Below are 19171 nucleotides of genomic sequence, written 5' to 3'. Positions count from 1 at the left end.
AATATTTACTGGCTCACCAACAGCAACATTTTGGCGCTGCCTCCAGATGCACAGAGAGGATGCTGAGATGCTCCTCAAAATGCCTGCAAGTCACTCCACTGTATCAGTCATCTGAAATCATGTTAAAGAGTCAAATGCCATAATAGATTTTTGGATGATGATCTAAGAAGAATAACTTTTGTCAATGACTGAATACTCCAAGTGTCAGAGCTGGACACCTGCCTAAACTGGAAACATTGGGTTGTTCTCCTTCAAAAACTCGTCCTTCCAAACCCCACCTGGGCTTAGAAACATTTACAAATGTTGTGTCGTTATTTTTCAAGCAGTGCCTGCAGGACACAGATTGAACATGTTTATGGCACAACACTTTTGCTGTCAAGCTGCCAAACGTCAAAACTTTGCAGTGACACATGCTCAACTTTGTACCCAGGACCTGCAAAGGTTAACCAGGGAAAGAGGCATCAGCAACATGGCCACCCAGCGACGTGGGAGAGCTGCCTTCCCAGCATTGAATGCGCTGGAGTTTCACATGGGAAGACGATTCACCCGGACTAAAACAAAACCCGATCACGGAGATGCTGTTTTAGTCTTGGCTTGATGCAAGAATTTAATCTTCTCCAAAAGCCAATGAAGCCTGAAGACCAGATTTCACAGCGATTGGAGTTACAGATTTCAGATGCTGCAAAGCTGCTGTCTGGGTAAGGACAGCTGTAGGCACATATCAGTTTGTGCTGTGTGCCCTATATATCTGCATGTCCCATTTAAGGAGCCCAGGTGTGCAAGAGACTAGAAAGCCCCAGAGCTTTGAATACACCTGAAACCCTTCATCCCCCTGCTCTCCAGCGACACACTGAAAGGCCCCGGTTTTATTTGACTCTCCGCGTTGACTGTCGGTATGCACCGTATTTCCTTTGCTGCTCCAGTTCTCATCCTAGCGTAACAAATTAAAAAGGAGCATATGTCAAGATTAAGTGCAGCTGATGATCTTCCTTTCTGGAGAGGAGAAAGAGCTAAATGAGACAACGGGACAGCACACCAGGAGAAAACCCAGGGTCTCGACTGGTCCTCAGAGAAGTCCCACTCCCGTGCTCCCGGGGGACCAAGGCTCCAGCTCTCCAACACAGCAACACATTTTAGCAGGGGCAGTTTCAGAACCCACTCGAGACGGATTCCATTGTATTTATTTTCTTTAAAAAAGTCTTCCACCTATGGTGTTTAGTACAAAGAGAGTGTTGCTGTGATAGGTAACCTCTGAAGAATGGCTAGCATTTACTCGCATTGTAAACCGTATAAAGAAGCCACTTTATTAATCTCTTCATGACTGTGGGTTTGAGAAAAGGGAAAAGGCACAAGAAAAAAATAGTGACAAGTTAGGGAGCATCTCAAGTGCACTGGAATTTAAATTAATCCCTAAATGCCTCTGGCAGTTGGAGAATAAACTAAGCGATGAAAAAGAAATAAAAACTCTGCATGAGGAAAACTGGATGTTACCTTCCCCCAAAAAGCAAGATAAGGAACCGGAGAAGAGAGCCAGGAATAACCCCGGGGGGCAGACAGACACAAACGGTCTCCTCCCCATCCGCTTCCCAAAGTTCAAAACACAGTTCCCACAGACGGCAGAATAATATCAGGATGGGACATCTATATTCATTAACAAAAAGCCGATCATGAACCTGTCTCGCATCCTTGCTGGGGCTACAACTCCCGGGTTGCGTCTCTCATACACACAGTTGCATTTTGAAGAGATGATGGGCAGTTATGAAGTGCCCGAGGCTGGTGGTGCTCCGCTCTGCAGGATGATGCTCAAGAGAAAGCCTTGATCCAGCTGTGATGGTGGAGCCGCGAGCAAGGGAAGCGAGAAAGAGCCACCGCTACGGTGCAGAAAACATGGATGCTTTATACGAATTTACACCGAAGCGTCTGCATGGGCACAATTTAACACCATCCAGCAACCTCTATGAGTGAGCACATGGACTATGGGCAGGCTCTTAAACCCTGCTATCAGCTCAAGACAGTAAAGCCTTTCCTCCTCCCTCATGGGAAATGGATTTAAAGGCTGTGGCTGGGTGTTTGGAGGGCACGTACAGCATGAACATCGATATCTTCAAGCCATTCTTGACGCAGGTGTAGGATTCCCCTTGATTCACTGTCACGAGCGTTAAGAAGGAAGGAGGAACCTGCCTGGCCTGGGAGCGATTTTGTAGATCCCATTTATGAATAAGCTGCACGGAGTCGGAACTGCTTCTCACAAATCCGTTTGCCAGACTCGAGCACTCCAGCTTTCTGTAGAAGTCAAAACATGAAACATATTGGAAGAAATAAGAGAAAAACACATTAAAGAAGAGAGAGCACTGCATAACCGGCAGGTATGCACTGGTAAGGGCTTGCTTTTCCCTGTTGCAGTTTGCAGGACAGAGAGAGCAGACTCAAAATCAGACCTTGTCAACAAGCCTTTGACCACTAAGTGGTTAGATTGAAAGTCTGTAAATTAACAAGAGTTTTGGTTTTAGTTGATGTCTTTTGAACAAAAGACTGTGTACAAGGGTTTGCCCAGCAGTTCAGAGTCTCAGGAGTGAAAGCACATAACGGTTTCATACAGAAAGAAGAGGTTTAATCAGACCAGATGTTTTCGACTTTCATCTAGAACAGGCAGAATATGCTCATAACCTAAAAAGCTACTCCTCACCTCAGAAGGTTAACAGCCCAAAACTCGTACCTGCCTCTTGAGAGCAAGGGACTGGAGAATCGTCCCAGTAGCAGCAGCCGAGGTTAAGTCTGGCAGGAGAAATTCTTTGGTCACCCAGGAGCTGGGTCGGAGCTTGTTCTGGAGCCAATGGACAGACAGACACCCCCAAAGGCGATTTAGCCCATCCCAAAGCATTTATCAAAGCAAGGGAGATAAGCCACACTCCAGACACACCTCTCTTCCCACTGGCCCTACCACCTCAGATGACCACTCGGACTAGAGACATAAATTATAGATCACCTACAATTCAGCAAAATGAACCCTTCTTAGAAACAGTCCTTTGAACCAGAGGCTTGTTTCTCCACCGTTTACATGGGTAAGAGTCTCTGGTTTAAGATAAAGCAATGCAAAGTTTGTCTAAATGGATAAAGAGACCATTTGAAAGAGGGAAACAAAGGAAGGACACACCTCAGTGCCCTCTCCGGTGTCTGGCAGGACCCTGCCTACAGCCTAGGAGAGTTGTTTTAAGATAACTAGCTCAACATATCGTCCTGGAGAAAAAGCCAGGGAAATGGCCCAAACCCATCCATTCCAGCCCAAACACGTCTCTGATGAAAAGGCCACGCTGCAGTTGGCTTGCATGGCAGGGTTCCCTGTTGATAGTCTGAATGCAAACGAGAGGCAGCATCAGTGTAACCTGACCTGATAATGTAAATAGGGTGAAATAAAACACGGTTCGCCACCTCCCCAGCTTTGGCGAATGTTTATTTTGAATAACATGCTTATCTGCTCCAACTGCTCACCATCTGTTTTCAGTCTCCACCAAGCTAATATTTTTCACATTTAGGAACTGAGAAATGGGAAGAATTACATTTAAATTTTATTAACATCTTTCCTCTGCTCTAAGGTTGCCTTTCCCTCCCCTTGATGGCTCTAAGCCATCTGTAGAGCACCTCTGCAGTTCTCCAAGGCACGCAGATGAGAGGTTATCTACATGCAAAGCAAGAGTATCATTACTCAGACTTCCAGAAGACACCGTTTACTGCTACTCCGCTGCAATCCCTCCATCACCTGCTTCCAGACAGCTTCCCCCAAGCTCAAACTGAAATTACATCGTCGAGGAAAGAGCCAATATTTTATCTTCTTGCAGCATCACTGCATCAAAAAACGAAGAGAGGAAAGACTGAAGATAAGCATCGGAAACAAGGCAGCCAATACAGCAGCCTTAGGAAAAAAAAAAAGGATGATTGGGTTAGTCCCAATTTGGTGAAGAGGGAGATGTTAAGATGTTCGCAGTCAAGATTACATTTCTATACAAATATTGACATTTATTTGGATGTAGGGTGGTTTCCAGAGGTCTCCCTCTGCTCAAGTCAATAAATGGTAATTTACAACCAGAACTGGGAGACACAAGCATGTCACATAAACAGGTCAGCAGCAAATGTTGGTCAACTGAGGTCCTTCTCCATCCTCCTTCCTCCACGCCAAAGCACAGAGTTGGCTAAGATGATACTATAGCATCTGTTGCAGCGGGTAACTTATGTTACTGTACGGATACTTCCTCCACTAAATGCGATCAGCCTATTTTTACCCTGTTTAGCTTGGTTTTATAGCACATCTAGGCTCCTGAGCTGTAAGATGCTGTGGGAGTGGAGAGGACTCGGCACCTCGCAGGAGAGCCTCGCATCACACAGGAGGGAGCTGCTGAGCCTGGGATAGGCATTTTATAAATCAAAAATAAATGCGTATATCTCCATTGCCATCTATTCGTCTCCCACACACAGCTGTTTCACTTTAAATCTCAATTCAATGTGAAACTCAGATAGAAGAACTTGAAAGAGCAAAGTATGTTATCATTCGCAACCAGTCCAGAAAGCAGTTAAGAAGGGAAATAAGATTAATAATTTATTCCTGAAGGCAGACTGCAGATCTTTATCTGCCTTGCCCTTCAGTCATTTTTATAAAAACCTATTAATGTGCCTGGCTCTGCAAACTCATCGGTAGCACAGGTTGGACTTCACAGCAGTTCTCTTCTGCTGTGTTCCCACCCAGACAAGACAGTTGCAGCTCCGGCTCTGCCCTTGCCTTAGCCATGTCAGACCCATCAGCGCAAACCCACCTGCATGGCATCCCTGCCTCCTTAGCTCTGGTTTCCTCTTGGTCCACAGACTCATACCGGGGACAGCGGTGCAAACCCATGGATGCAGGATCCATCCTACAAACTATCACATCCAACAGCCCCCAGCGTGGGGTATACATCAAGCCCCCCAAATTCTGCTCGTCTTGCTTCTACAAGAACACAAACCACTTTGGTGTGGTGCCCCCCACTCTCCTGCTCCCTTTTCCATGAAGGAGTGAAGGAATAGTTACTCAGACCATGAAAGCTGCCCTAAAAACCATTTACACGCAGTGAAGCAGCCACCTGGGAGCTGCTGGTGCTCTTACCAACACGCCATAGCAATTCCCTTCCCACACTGCTAGTGCCCACGCAAATAAGTTTTGGGGACCCAAGTTCATCTCTTGATGTCCCTGCCAACAGCTTTTGCTCACCAGCTGTCTCAAAAGGATGCAGTGAGCACCACCGGGGAGCCCGTGACCCTCCAGGGCAGGGAACCCTCCCCACCCTTAACAGCTGCTTGCTCTGCCCCCATCAGAGACAGCCACCCCGAAGGGAGGGATATACTCCTGGAATATATCCCAGCAGAATATATTCCTGGAAACCAAAGCCTACAGAGGGGCCAGCGTTTCAGTTTTAGGATGGGAAGTGCTTTGGGGATCGGGGGGAGCGCTTTTCCCTCCCCAAAACCACCCCTCTGGTTGCTCAGACCTCCTTGGCCGGGGTTATAACCTGGCACACGGGCAAGGGCTGGGCAGGGCAGCTGTGTTCAAGCAAAGCCAGAGATGCTCGCTAATTCATTTGATTAGTTACTGCTGAAGTATTTTGGTAATTTTTAGTTAGTTCATTGTTCCATTTAAAGTTACAGAATCAAGACTTTTTTTTGTTTTTAAAAATCATCCACTCCTATTACAATATTAAGAAATATTTACTCCTCCGCACTATTTACTTACTAGGCTAAAGCACTCTGAAAGAAAAATGAAAGCAGTTACAGATATCAAACAGGCAATTATCACAATCATGGAAAAATTAGTTCTTAAAAGTCTCAGCCTGCTGCACTGCTCTCCAAATCCTCTGACTCCAAGCGAAACGACGGTGGCGGGAACAAACTTTCCAGATGGGAACATCTGTCTCTCATTTGCCACAGGGAAGAAAACACCAGGAAGATTAATGGCTCCCAAGTCCGGTGGAGCCCAGACACAACACGTACAAAAGGGATACCATTTAGAAAGAGACTTGGAGCAACAGCTCGGTATCAAAGTTTTTGTGGTTTTTTTTTTTTTTTTTTAATGATTTTGTGGGGCTTCTACATACAGAGAAGTGTTATGGCAGGAAAAAAAAAGAGCTTGAGTTTCACTTATAGTAAATGTTATGTATAGCGAAAGCAAGAATTGAGTTAGCCATGCTTATATGAATGATATACAGCACTTTTACCATCTCAGATACTTTTTAGATACGAAAAGTCATTAAAAAAGTTGGCTTTAAGGGGTTACCCCCAAAAGGTCTGAAATCGCTCCCTGCCCAGATCAGCAAGGCCATGGACGGGGTGATTCGCCCCTCTGGGGTGCAGAGAGTAAACACCAAGTTTAGTCCAGAGACTAAAAAGTGACCCAACACGTGGGAAACTCACAGCTGAAGGACACGCTAACCCAGCCTCGCCCGGCAATGCTAGCACCGAAAGCCCATTCCTCTTATTAGTATTCTTTAAACTCTGCCGCAGTTTAGGGACCACATTTACGAAGGTAGCCAGGCGTTTCACCCAGGCTCCAGCCTCTCCAGCCACCCGTGCACACACCACGCAGCCCAAATCAAAGCGTCGGACACTGATGCTCACTTCTGCCACGGTTCAGCAGCACAGCAAATGTGCAAGACACACAAGATGTGCAAGCCATCCTCTGCACTTCAACACCAAAGCCACCAGCTCTGCCGCTGCTCCACACCCAGCATCGGTGTATCACAGCTTTCCTCCCCGTCTTCAAACGTTCCTCAGCAGCACTTTTGCATTGTAGAGGTATCCATTATAGCAACTCATAAACTCTTCTTATTTCTAATTAGCGGCCTAGTTCTTGATGTTTATTCAATACCCACCAGTTTTAGCTGGCGTAAGCCCTCTCTGGAAAAGCACCAGCCTGTTGTACAGGGTAACAACGTTAAATGCAGTTAATTCTGAAACAGGACCCAACTGTTGAAAAAAGAAAACTTCAGAACACATGCAACTGCCTTTAAAACTTTAGACTTTTGCAAGCACTGGTTTTAAACCAAAGTTGTGCTAAACTCTACTGAGGTATAAAGAAAATAATTTGTTACCAAAAATCCCATAGGTTAAATAGAAGAACAACTGAGCACTGTAATTTTGGGAGTGGACATCTTTTTTTCTTCCTGCTTAGGCTAAATGCCGTAGAGTAAATAAAGCTGCAACTTTTGTACCTGTAAAATATTGGGCGACCCAAAAGGGGGAAAACACAGTGAAACAAGCTCTAACTTTTGAAAGTGTTTTCCACCTTAACAGAGGCTTTGAGACAGCCTTTAGGATATGATTTTATCTAGCACTCATAAATCCTTTTAAAACTTGGATTGCTGGCCATTTAACAAGCAGCTCCACCCTTCTCCTGCTCTCCAGATGAAACACATATGCACTAAGCTCCATTTTGTTACCTTCCTCTCCAACCCAGCAGTATCAGAAAAGTGGTGGTAGAGCCCAGGGAGTGGTGTTTAATTGGCATCCTCTTATTACTAATTAGCTCCACAGGGCCCTCCACAGCTTGTACTGGTCAATAGAAACGCAACCACTGATTTAAATGGGCTTTGGAGCAGCGGAGATGCTGGAGCAGACTCCTAGGAACAACCCCACTGCAGCTGGGGGAATCCAGGCCACCACCGTGGCTCCCCGTGGAGGAGCCAGCATGGGGCCGCTGCTGCTGCAGCCCTTACTGGGCTTCTCCGATCGCAGGTACGGGTCTGGAGGAACCTTGGGGAGGCTGTAGGGTTGTCTCACCTGGGGAAGTGTTCAAGGAGGGTTCTGGCTGCTATGCAGCTTCTCTGCAGCACAACCTGCACAAGAGCCTCTCGTGTGGACACTGCAATTAGAGGTGTCCAAGCAGACACAACATCAGCAGTGGTCGTTGCTTAAAATCCATCAGCAAGACCTCAACAGAAGAGATTTAAGCCACAAATTCATCTCACCACCACTCAACAAACTCCATTTCAAAGTCTGGGACCCCATGCCTCCTCGGCTGCCCTACTTTATTCTTTAACAAAACTGTTTAGAAAAGGGGAATCTGCAAAAAGCATTTCAGCAGCAGCGCTGCAATTTTGCAGCACCGTTCTGCTCACAGTCAGCTGAGCCAAAGAGCTGCCAGTGCTGCACAGCAAGGCCACAGCTATGACACTGCAGCAGCGCTCACTGGCAATGCAGCCCCCTTCTCCCTGCCAGGCTGCCGCAAAAAACTCAGGCGAGCGCTGTGACTCTGGCATTCCCATGGCTTCCCCAAGGGAACTGCGTTTCCCACCCAAGCCCGTTCCCGGGGGATTTTTGCTGGGTCCTGCAGCTTCTATCCTGTGAGTCTGGTTCACTCCTGGAAGCTGGAGGAAAAAAAAAAGTGATGGTCTATTCTGAGATACCAGGCTAGTGACCCTTGTTTTGCACTGCCTGGTGTTTTATATCCCAGCTCTTAGTTTCAGTAGGAAAAATAAAGTTGTGGAAAGGGAGGTAATTTTCTAGCCAATTCTGTAAGAAATTTAGTAGATGTCGAAAAAGTTGCTTTTTCTGGGTCAGCGCAGCGAGCCCCTTTGCTTAAAGGCTTCCCACCAGCAGTCCCTCTCTGCCCCCTGTTCGGGAGCAGTCATTTAGGGAGTTTCCTATGAGAAAAGCATCACATCAAGCAGGGGCCGTTTCACTTCCTGGTGCATTTTCAACCCCTGACTCCAAGCAGCTAAGTGATGGTGTGAAGCCTTGTGCCGCAGTGCGAGGGGAACTCGGGTCCCAACGCCACGGCTCCTGGGGCTTCGAGTCCTGCCCACCACTGCACCTCTGCTCCCTGTTAGCTGCTGGGAACCAGTTTGGTCACACGCAGCACCAGTTCCTACCAGGATGTGTACAGGTTGTTTTGTTTGTACAGAAGTTCCCACAGGTAGTTAAGAGGATCTTTTGGACCAATAGGTCTCAGGTAAAAAAATCCCCGTGCCCCAGACCTGAGGCTCTTGGCTGCAGGACTGTCAGTTCAACACCCATCTGCTCTCCAGCATGCCATGGGGGAAACTCCCAAGTAGCTCATAACCGCGATGCTTTGGGGATCAAAACTGCAGGTTTTCTGCTGCCCTTCAGAGCCCACATGAACCAGAAGGGGCATCAAGAAACACCATGAGCAACTCCTGCAGTGGACAGAGCTGGTGCAGGCTCTGCTGCCCAGCAGCACCCTGCGGGGCAACAGGAAGAGCACCCACAGGTGATGAGCGATGGCATGGCCTGGGCTGGCAGAAAGCTGCTGACAGCAAGCTGCTGACAGCAAGGTTTACTCGAGCTTTGTGTTGTCAGAGAACCCAGAAATGCTTCAACCACAGCAGCAAGAAGAAAATACAAGCCTCCTTCGGGAGAGACAGCCCTTGTCTATATAAGCTTGTCTTTTTACCTGAGCATCCCTGAGATTAGATTGCACCTTCACAGCAATCCCGCCTCACTGCGTACAACAAACAAGGGTATTGTCCATGACTCGGACAAGTTCTCAGTCCTGCACTACTCAGCCTGACTGGAGAGGCAAGTACAGACACACCTCACAGAAACATATAGCCTACGTAGGGCAGAGCCATCCCGGAGCACCTCGGAAGTTCATACAATACAAGGTAAAAGAGGAACAGCCTAAAATCATTAGAGAAGGAAATAGTCTCATTTAAAATAAGAGGATGGATTCAATCCCACCACAAACTTCCCTTCAAATTATCCAGTAATTGAAGATTTAAGAATTTTAAACCTGGTTACTAAAGACATACAGGAGGAGGTTTAAGTCAGAAGCTTTAAAACAACAATTTAAGAATACATGCCTCTCTCAGTCCTCCATCTTCCAAGCCCTGCTGCTTGATGATTTGGTTCCCACCACTATAAGTCAACCTAAAAAAACCACCACTGACCTCAAAAAATAGCCAGTACTGAGCAAATCTGGATTTCTTATAGCATCACAAACGCTGTTGAGCATGTGGGGATCTGAAGCTAATGAGAACAGGTACAGCAGGGCTGGCGTCCAAGGGGTGAGGGTATCCAGTGAGTAGAAAATACTCAAACTGAGTAATATAGGAACTGAGATATAAAAAGTCTGTGCATACAAGACGGACCCAAAGCACCAGCAGCCCAAGCACCACTACCAGTAACTGGTAAATAACGCCACTTAAAAAAAAGCAAGGCCATTTCTTAAAGAAGTGAGAAGATCTCAAGGCAGAACACCACATTTAATCCATAACAATTGATTAGACCACAGAGAAGCACAAATAATACCAAGGACACCCAAAGCTATGACCAAAAGCCTAAATTAAACTAGAAAAAAACAAAACTGTTTGTTAAGCACAGAACAGGTACAAGTCCTGACCACCTGGAGAAGGAAGCAGTCCAGCAGCTCATAGTCAGAAGGGCAAGTTTAGGTGAAAACAATGGTCATTTCTCCAAAAACAAAACAAAAAAAATCCAACCCAAAACAAACCACCATCCAAGTTCTACCACAAACACAAAATGAAGCAATCAAGGAAGGACACAGAAAAACAATCCCCCTTGGGTTCCTGAAGTCGTATCGATTGCTCTCTTTTCCAAATATAAAGAAGAGTCCAACAGGGAGTCTCCCTTCTCTGGATGGAGGCTGAAGAGCAGGAGCTCACCCACTGCCAGCCAGCTCCAGGGCTGAAGTTCCAAAACTGGGCAAGTCGTCCAAGAAATCAAGGAGGAATTTGGAAAAGACTTGGGAAGTCTTTTTCATCCCCATTATTTACAACTTCCTACAAGTGCCAAAGTCTAAACCAAGGACCACAAGCATTCCTCACCCCACAGCCCACTGTGGCTTTACTATTGCAGCCCTTGCACCAACGCCAGCAGTGCTGCACGCACTAACACCCATCTTGCTGTCCCGTCAATGTACCTAAGGTAGCCAAGACTCACTAATCACGCCATAACTCACGCTGTCTCCCTTTAGAGAGCATGCCTCATTCACTTGGGCGCTAAGTACATTAACTGCTGCCCAGCTAATATTCACTCCCGATCAATGACACACATAGGAGCCCTGCCAAAATGACAACTCCGCTTCTTAAAAACACTCCTCACATCACTACACAAATCGCTTTTCCCCTTCACCCCAAACCCCATCAGCATGTGGAAAGGCTTCCACCGTCCCACGGAGCTGGAAGCACAGGAGCAACACATTTAGGGATGGGTCTTAGAGGTGTTTAGGAGCCTGATGATGTAGATGGACACCTACACACCTTTAGGAGCAGGGCCACTAGTGCGGTGCTGCAGCATCACGAGCTGGTATCTCCTGCAGAGCCCAGGCATGGAGAGATGGGGGTGGACAGGAGAGCCATTAAAGCTCATTACTTCTTGGTCTCTTCAGGGAACGACCCCAGCAGAGATGGATGCACAGCAGTAATTGTCTCTGCTGTGCCTCCTTCCCCTCTCTCTCATGGGCAGCAGAGGTGGAGATTTTCCATGGCTAACCTCTGGAGATTCAGTGATGCACAGGGACCATAGAGTGGTGTTGGCTCAGCTGCTGATGCACTTGCTTTCAAAGCATCGTGCTGCAACACAGCACAGAAAAGACTTTCCAACTGGTCATTCTTAGGGTTGTCCTAAATTAGTTACTAGTAACCTGCGTTAGCCTGCTCACCATCAACTGGAGCACAAGGGAAAGACAAAGATGATGTTAACCAAGAAGCGCAACCACCAAAATTGCAGACCCAGGAAATAGAGAGTCCACCCCACAAACAAAAAAAAAAAACCAGCAAAACCCCAAGTTTGTTTTAAACTGCTATTTTCCTCCCCTGATCACAGCAAAGCCTGTGAGACAGTGCCTATAAATTTCCCCTAATGATGCAGCAGCAAGGCAGAGACCCATCTGTGCTTGGGCACAGGTGAGACTTTCACTATCGTGTAAGTGCAGGCTGCCTTTCAATTACACTCACCAGCCCATTAGGCAAATTAGATTTGCATACGAGAGGATAACTAGAAAGTCAAGAAATAGGCCCTGAAGTAAAATACGTTTTATAACCTACATATCCCTGGGAAGACGTGGACAGTAAGTTTGCTATTCAACCCAGGGCTGTGTTTGATGTTCATGTTCTCCAGGTTTCTGCTCGTAGCGCTGGCATATTTTTGAGGATGGTCTCTCCACTACGCAGAACTGAAACCAGACAAAGACATCTGCGTACCCTGCATCCCTAAAAATATGCCCATTTCTGTGGGGCTTTGCATCATTTGCAGGTTCTGCCTTGCAGTATGCTTGATAGTAGATTAAAATATTACTGGCACGAGGGAATTTAAATTGATTCCACCTGGGTTTCAATAAATATACCACTAAACTACAGAATTATTTCCAGCACCCTAAGAAGGTGCACTGGTGCATGCTGCCCAGCGTTACGGGATTACACTGGTGTCCCATGTCACCGAGGACATTCATGTGGACTAAACAGTCCTGCTCAGGTGATCCTGAAGAACTAATCTGCCCGCACGTACTTTTTTTTTTTCCTGGTGAGTGTATGCAAAACAGAGACAACCTAGCTCATACCCCAGAATCCAGATGGCACTTGCAAACCTTGTCTGTGTATCAAATGTTGTTTTTTAGATCAAGTGTCCCTGGTTGACAACACAGAACTTCACGATGCTATCTTTAGAGAGGCTTCTCTGCAAAGAAACACCCTTTGAGCATACGTTACAGGGAATATGCTAATGTGGCAGGGTGTTTTCAGCAGACGCAAATGTATCTGTTTCTGGGAGCTCAGATACCCCAGAATAAGCTGAGCCTGGCTGAAGATGAAGGGTCATCCAGCTCCCCTTTTAACACCAAGCCCCTACAGAAAAGATGCATTGACAAGTTAAGATTGCAGAGGAAGGTTAACATACACCACTGGAGAGATGCAGGATGAGCTCACAGCAGAGTCCACTCACACACAAGAATTATGTTTACCAGAAAAACCTACTAAATGAGTTAGAGTAGCTGAAAACAGACAGCAACATATGAGACTTTTCATTCCTTCATTTCTCTTACAGGTTTAGAGATTCTTACCCTACTTTCCTCTTCATCTAAATGCAAGGGTCTGATAATAAACCAATGGTTTTCTTCCTCAAAGTCTTCATTTCCTCCTCCAGATTTCATGTAAAGATAAAAGCAGCACATGCAAAGTAACTTCTTTTTTTTAAAACAGCCCATTAATAAAGAACAAAACTTTGTTTCACACATTCCCGAGATGGCAATGTTACCCTCAACAAAAAAATAGTAGTAGTTGTTAAAAATAACACCACCACCCCAAGTTGTTTTCTATGCTCCTCGGCTCCAAGAACAAGAATCATTACCTGCATGTGAAAAAGCATGAAAAACTCCTGACCTGTACACACTCCCACTAAGCAGCAAAATGGCATTATAAAAGCCAGGAGAAGACAAAGGCGGCTGCAGAAACAGGAAAGGTTATGATACAGCTCATCCCCAGGATCAGAAGGTGACACCAACAGCAGCGAGGTGGCTGAAATAACCCCTCGCACCCGCTGCTGAAAAGAACATTTCAGAACAGCGACATCAGGTAAAGCAGCTTCTTTTGAAAAAAGAAAGTGATCCAGGAGGTAGCTCCTTCCATATTGCAGGCGCTCACAGTAAACACCATATGGCCTGTTAATTTAATTAGGGAGAAGAAACCCCCTAAGTTTGAGATTTGACTTTGAAGAGTTTAAAACAAGCATGAGGAAAATCGCTCAAGATACTCCATTAGGTTGTCTTGCTAGCTTCATCCATTCTTCTGACCTGATTTAGCTGGTGGCCCTCCCCACGCCACACAGCATCTCTAAGGGGCTGATTTTTTATTTTTTTTATTTTTTTTAATTAGAAGTCCACAGCCTACACCGTTGCACCTGCACGGCTGCTTCCCAGGAAGATCTGGGTGGTCCACGCTGGGCAGCCAAGCCAGGATGGGTCTGTATCAGGAAGGAGGTACATGCAGTAAATAACCTGAGTACTTCAGTTAAAGCCATCTCCTCAGATGCCAACCAGACTTTTTATTTTACATCCTTCTCACAAACTGCATTGGCGGGTCCCACCCATCAAGGCAGAATGGACCTCAAGGTGGAGGTCAACCTGACAGAGAACCAACACTGAGACACAAAAGTCTCAGGACAAGTCCATTCCCCACCTATAAGTAAGTTTGCATTTACAGATCTTGAGGTCAACCAGCCAAGCCCCAGCCACTCCCAAAGATTTCTGTATCTGAGTAAAGACTCACTGCACCATCTAATTCTAGAGTAGCAACAGGGACTTTTTGCCCAAAGAGGCTGCGTTATCAGAATAAAAAAGTCATTGCCTGTTTTGAACATAACTTCCATGTGAAAGACATGGGGGGGAAATGGAAATTCCCTTCTCTGACCGGGGGAGAAAGCGAGTCTAGAGATTTGACCATCCCAAGCATCCTAACACGGTTCCTCCGCTGGTAGGAGCTATTTTCTAAAGACTCATCATAACCTGGAAAAAAGTGGAGAAGTAAAGTAAAAAAAAAGTCTGTACTGATTTCCCTCTTCTTTGCTTCAATCTGGACAATTCACAGTTGTTAACCGGTTGCTCTGAGGAGAGAGGAGAACATCTAGGATCTTTTCTAGACAGAGGTTTGCACCTGTATATCTGTACTGCAACAGGAGACTGTGGCACCACTGTTACGCCAGAGCACCCTGCCAGGTCTCAGCACGAGCTGCCCAGGGCTGCCCAGTGCATCACCGGCAGGGAACAAGGCAGATCCCATGGAAGTGGCTGCTGAGGCACCACCCAGAATGCAAAGACACAAAACCTACTGATTATCTATGAAATAGCCTCACAAGCCGTAACGGCTGAGGCTTACGGGGCTTTGATGGGCTTTTGTCTTCCAGCAGCCTGCTCAGGCCCAGGCAGTAGCATTGCAACACCTTGGTCACGGTGCTTTGAGGACCATCATCCCCCAGCAAGCTTCTCTGTCAGGAGCCACCAGCACAAACCTTGTCAGCTGCAACGCTGCAGCATAACTAAGCTCCTTTTGGGAGGCCCAGTGTGTCATAAGGGAAACCCAAAGTTTCTCCACAGAGAAACTTACGTACTCTGACTGACCAACCTCCGGACTCGGACAGGGCTTTGTCACCCAAAGCCTGTTCGGAAGGAAGCGCAGAGGAAAGCTATGCCTGATGCCTCCAGTGCGGAGACGAGCTGCCACTCTCCTCCATTCCTGCCTGGCACTGTGGGGAATTAGCGGCACGGACTCTGGCCGGAGGCAACCAAAGACCTTTATTGCTCTTTGTTAGCATCTTTTATAGCAAACAGAAGCGTTCACACGCTACCTGCGGCTTGCAGATAGGTTATAGCCTTGTGTTCACGTGCATCTATGCTCTAGCGGATTGGCCCGTTCCTCCTGGCCACGCGACATGCCTTCATGGCCTTTATCTTGTTTTCTCCTTTTCAGCTGCACATTCCTTCCTCCGTTATCTTCTGCTTATGTGCCTTCTCGTGCCAGGTGGTACAGTGCTTGCTCATTAAAATCAAACTCAGTAATGTCCATCGTTAAAATTCCCATCCCCACATGGCACAAAGTAGGTCAGGGCTGCGTGGGCTGGTCTGCTCGTCACGAGACACGACCCACCTGTACTTCTCGCTGGGGATGCTCTGTGCCTCAGGTTCATTTTCAAGTCCTAGGCAGGGCAGCAAGAAATGCCCCCCCTCCCTCTCTCCTGTTGCTAGCTGCAGCACATCTCACCTCTAGGCAAACCCAGGCTGCTCCGTGCCACTCTGCCAGCGGGAAACCCAGAAGAGATTTCGGGGGGTTTGGGGTTTCATGCAACCTGCTGCCCTGCAGATGAATTGTACCAGGAGAAAATCATATTGTTCCTAGAATTTTGTAACCTCAATTGGCATGTAGTTTCTCTTTGGCTCCTCTCAGCAGTTGACTACACTCACAAATTAACAACCCACTTGTTCAATTATTTTTTCCTTTTCTATCCAGACCCAGGTTGGGATCTGTGTGTCCCTTTAATAGGTGTGCCACAGCAATATGCCCGAGACCAGAGTTTCCCATTTTCTAGTAAAAAAAAACAAAACAAAACAAAACAAAAAACCAACAAACCAAAACAACAAACAAACCCAAATAACCAAACATCTAAAGCCCAGCAGACTTCTTCCTGCTAGCAAGAAAACCTCCTCTCAGGACACTGCAAAGATTTAATTTACTACCAATTGCCCTCTGGTTATTTTACATTTATGGGGTGGGGGCTGAAGAAAGGAAGAAAGCAGGGAGAGGGTGTAATTAGCTTTGCTTGTAAAATGTTCATCCTAGTTGTAATAGCAACTGGAGCCTATCAGGGGCTTAATAGATTTCAGGGTTTTGTTCCTTGCAAGTGCTGAAGTGTCAGTGTGGGGTGGGGGGAATAAAAAAGGGGAAAAAAAAAAAATTAAAAAATCAATAAGTGGATCCTACTTCTTGCCATAACCCCATATGGAAGTAATCAAGCACAAGGGTGGCAGCTGGGGCCAATAACAGTCACCTGCAGTTGAGGGACGTGGGGGTTTCGGATGGGTTTTTAATGCTAATTTCCTGGAGAAACAATGAGGGAGCGGGCGCGGAGCGGCAGCCGAGGGCGGATGAATAGGGACCAGCCGGAACAATGGCTGCACCTGGTGCCGGGAGCAGCGGCACAGAGCCGGCACGCGGCAACAGCGCACGGCACATCTGTTCCCCGCACAATAACCCGCTCCCCCCGATGCTCTGCCAGCATCCTAAGTAATACCGGGTCTTTAAACATTCACAGCTTGCCGCGGAGCAACAGGTTTGAGCTGTTTCGGGGCTGCAGCGTGCTCCTCCTCCTCCTCCCCTCATTTGGGGCGAGCTCAGTGATGGTTATCAAGACTTTTGGAGCTTTCTTGGGTTTTTTTTGGTGAAGGAGATGCCTTTGAAAGGGATGGCTATGCAGCATCCCACCGTCAGGTTGTGGTGTCCTGTTGCTGGAAGAAAAACTGACTCTTGGCTTTGTAGCTTCCATAGGACCGGAGAGTAACCAAGCAGCAGATCTGCAACAGTCCTGGTTCTTCTAAGTGATCTTCTGGCTACCTGCGACTGTCCTCCTTCAACAGCACAAGTCCTGCCACGGACACAACAGACAGGAGTCCTGCAGCCAGGAGCGCACCAAGGAAATTTAATCCACATTATTCTAAAACCTTAAGCTTGGCTTATAAAAACGCCCAGCCCAATAAAAGGCGTGATAGTTACACTTTTAAAATGCTTTGAAACCTCTGAAATCGCTATTGTGCTTTTGGACGTAAGCCGCCAACACACAAAGCGGCGCTAAGGTCACGGTCTTGCCTCAGAAAATTGCTTGCAGACCCAGGAACTGAACCCAAGCCTCTCCATGCTGCACTTTAACTGCAGGATCATCGCTCACCAGTTCTTCCTGGCTTCTGCTCTTGCTCTAAACAAAGGTTTTTCCAGCCGTTCCCTGAACGCTGCATGAATTAAGACAGGCTCCATCATAAAAATAAAAGTTGAACAGGCTCCCAGAGACCTGCAGTGATGCTGCCCCCAGGGACCGCTCTGGAGTGTCTGTCAAAACACATTTCATACCTAGCTTCTAACAAGCAATCGGATATGGAAATAGTCACTAGATGCTAAGATAAAGGCAAGCTTACAATCTAGCTCAGAACAAGTACAGATAAGACAGCTCTTATTATGGGAAAAAACCCAATAGGCGACAGATTACGACCATCTCCTGTTCAGATTTAAGAACTAGCCAGCATTTCCTTAAATCTGCTACATACGCCCAAGTCCTCAAATGACTTTATTCAGCTATCCAGCTATACTATAAACATCGCACATGCACGTCAAACAAATCTTGTTTTTTGTCCAAACCCTAAAAAAACAGAGCTGGAAAAAACAAGAGGCCACCTGGCTCGCCCATCCCAGCGCATAACCGGGGGAGAGCGCTGCCTCCTGCAAAATGCTGCTGATGGTTACTGCGTTTATGGGTCAATTTAGGGACCGAAGAGCTGGTTGTCTTGAAAACTCAGCTCCTGAAGTCAAATCACGCTCTTTCCCTCTTGCCTACTGTCCCCCAGTGATAACCTCTACAAGCCAAAATCCACTGTGAGCGACGCGTGACAAAGCCCTGTAAAGCAGCAGTAAAATAATTTGGGACTCACACTCAATCCGACAGACAAGGCAGCATTAAGAAGTGAAACCCCACTCTCTCAGGGACACTGGTCCTGTAAGACTAAGAGGAATAAAACAGGATTAAAAAAAACACAAGAGCCTGACCCACAGTTCACGTAAGAAAAGCTCCCTTCGCTTTTGGCTTCAGTGGGTTTAAACAAGCCTCTGTAAAAACCAGCAGATGCAACTTGCAAAAATAGCAGCATCTTGGAACTAAGCAGGGGCCGTGGCTCCAGTCCCCGGGCAGAGCAGAACCCGACTTGGCAGCACTGTTTTGGCCTTTTCACTATTAAATTGAGTTTCTGCTCTTGTCCTCAGGGCATTCCCTGTGTAATAGACTTCTCAGATTAACGATTTATTCTCCTTGCCTTTAGCAATTCTGCTCCTTCCTCAGACCCTTCAAATCCTTCACTTGGCTTACTGCACTTTCCTGTTGGCAATATTTGCTCAGACTACCTTTGCTTTACCCCTTTTACCTTGTTTCTTACGCTGGAGCCTCTTAGTTTTGCATTATTTGCAGGTTTCTCTAACCGGTAGATGTGCTGCGGTAGGGGTACCTGGCTGGGGAGGTTAGGTGAAGCCTATGTAGTCCCAAAAACCAGACTAAACATCTTCTCCATATTAATAGTGAAAATCACGTCATCCAGCAGACAATTCTGAAAAAAAAGAGTCTTCACTTGGATGTGCTACCCCATTTCTATAAAATTATTATGACTGGCCACCGAGTTTCAAGCCACGCTCTTCCCCAGAATACAACCACCGCTCCCACCTAAGCACTCAGCTCATCAGGCACCCCAAATCCTTTCCAAAAATAGAGGAACCTGAGAAGAAAAAAAGTTTCCCGCAGGGCTTGAGCAAGACACCAGCAAATTAGTTGTTTAATGGCCAAATCATGCCGCCCTGATGACGGCAAAACTTCCGTTTGCTTAATCAGAGCTCAACCTGCAAAGAGACCACAGGAGCAGATGCTCCAACACGCTGCG

At 46.7% G+C, this 19171-nt stretch overlaps 1 protein-coding gene across 4 annotated transcripts in view; it reads right to left on the bottom strand.

Moving 5' to 3' along the window:
* The window catches only part of CBFA2T2 (CBFA2/RUNX1 partner transcriptional co-repressor 2), a 66373-nt gene that overhangs the window by 21869 nt on the left and 25333 nt on the right, over positions 1 to 19171 (bottom strand). The gene's annotated exons all lie outside the window — the stretch shown is intronic.

The sequence above is a fragment of the Aptenodytes patagonicus genome, chromosome 14, assembly GCF_965638725.1.
Source record: "Aptenodytes patagonicus chromosome 14, bAptPat1.pri.cur, whole genome shotgun sequence".
NCBI lineage: Eukaryota > Metazoa > Chordata > Aves > Sphenisciformes > Spheniscidae > Aptenodytes > Aptenodytes patagonicus.
This window is presented reverse-complemented; position numbering and strand designations above follow the sequence as displayed.